The sequence below is a fragment of the Eurypyga helias genome, unplaced genomic scaffold (assembly GCF_000690775.1).
Source record: "Eurypyga helias isolate BGI_N326 unplaced genomic scaffold, ASM69077v1 scaffold35270, whole genome shotgun sequence".
Taxonomy (NCBI): Eukaryota; Metazoa; Chordata; class Aves; order Eurypygiformes; family Eurypygidae; genus Eurypyga; species Eurypyga helias.
The window spans coordinates 15,149-17,299 of NW_010226892.1; positions in this window are offsets into that span (position 1 = coordinate 15,149).

Consider the following 2,151-nt stretch of genomic DNA (forward strand, 5'->3'; position numbering starts at 1 on the left):
CATGAATGAGGGAGCCTAGGTTAACAAAGTGTATGAAATCCAGTCTGTGGCTTTAATGCAGTTCAGTGATAACATTTCCTCTCTCCCACCCTGTACCCAGCCGCTCCACTGACTGTTATTAATTGTGAAGATGAGTGGACATCATCTCGCCGCTTCCTCAATTGGCACCCATCCTTACAGACACCACTGCTGAATTACCAGGTTATGTATCTCGCATTAACGGATTTGCTCCCTTCCAAATTTTAAGTAACTTTCCCGTCGAGTTCTCGCCAAGGAGGGCGAGGGGATGGCAAGGGCATCCTGGTCAGCGCTGCAGTCCTGGGTACACTCGCTCCACGGCTTCACGCAAGGATGGGCAAAAAGTGGGGGTCAGGAAACTGCAGCCACTGGGAAATTTGGATTTGCTGGGGCTTATGCAAGAGTGTAAATATTTATATATATACATATGCACATATGATTAGATATCTAAAGAGATACATGCAAAAAAACACCTTTCTCAGAAATAAACAAGCATTAACATGGAAGCGAAACCGAGTGATCACGGGAAAATGTGGATTTCCAGGGAAAAAAAAAAAGCAACCACCTCTCCCTCCTTTTCTATTTTTACTTGTGCTATCACCCCATTACGTTAGATGTATTTCATAAATTAGTAATCTGGCCGCAACACTTGACACTCCTGTAGGATACTGTGAATCACTATGGCCGTTTATTCGTTTGCAAACTTCATTACACTGGGAATAAATCAACACATTACAGTATCTCGGCCAGCCAAATTTAATTTTTTTTCAGCTCCCACTTCCTTTTTCGTTCTCTCCTGCTCCCTTCTCGCCCAGCACCTCCCCACCCCCAGCCACACGGACAGATTAGACTGCGGCGGACCAGTCATTATGAAAATCTATCGTTAATACACTCCCAATGTCAAAGTGTCATAGGTTTAAATACAGAACCCCAAAATAAGAAAACTAACTGACCTTCTTAATTAAAAAAATATGGATTGCAGGGTAATCAGCTGGGGAGAACATTTGGGTGCCGGGAAGGCAGTGGGCACAGGCGGAGTGAGGAACTGCTACTTTTCTGCCTCTATGCTGATTTTTTTTAATTTAGCACCTCGCGCAAATCCAGATTAAAATAACTCCAGCTATTGATCCGAGCAGTGGAATTGACATTAATTTTAGTTCACTTCTCACTTTGCAAAGGGATCAATAGGAAGTAATAACAGCTGACATCCCCGCTGAAAGGAGGAGAAAAGACGGGCTAGAGACAGAAATCGAAAAGCAACCAAATAAATCAGCAGCTACTTTTCCACGGCATCAGACAAACTCCAAACAGATTGCAAAAAGTCTTTGTTGAATTAACTAAACAAGGAGTAGAGGGAGGGGCGGTGGAGATCAATCTATGAAGCTACATAAACTGTCTACCAAGTATGAAGGTTAGACAGACAGACTGAAAACAAAGTCTGATTTTATTTTAATTTTTTTTTCCCATGGCTACCTATATGCATAGTTATTGGGTTTTTAGAGCTACTCTCTCTAAGGTGTCCACAAATTACCTGTGCGATCGGGTATGTTACTATTAACAAGGCTGAACACGCCACAACCAAGACAAATTGAATCAACAGCCTTTAGCTCTGAACCATTAAAAAAAAAAAAACCCACCCAACACACACAACCCTCTCACCAAGGAACAAGTTGTAATCAGTTATCTCTGCCTCAGTTTTGCTTCCTCTGCTTGCGAAGGTTGTAACACTGTGCTGAATTAGTTAAGAGGAAAGTCTGAGTGAAGTAGGAGAAGCCACGAAAAAAAAATTAAGCCGCCCCCGCAAACAGCCAGCAAGTGGAGAAAACAGCAGTGACCACTGGTTAGAAGCGTAAAACCCACTTGCTAATCAGCCTGCGAAGAAACACACGCATATGCAAGCACATGCACACCCCATACGCCGCCACCAGACCTGCAAATCTTTTACTAAAATGTTACTCCGAGTTCCTATTACTAAATCACCTCTCTGCTATGCATTAAAATAAATAAAACACACCACTCTGGTTTCTACAACAGGTTGCATTTTTGTGGTCTCTCAACCATTTCCAAATGCCAGGGATTAAAATAATGGGGCAAATTAACATTTTTCTCCCTCCAGAAACAAAGTTTTCGGGG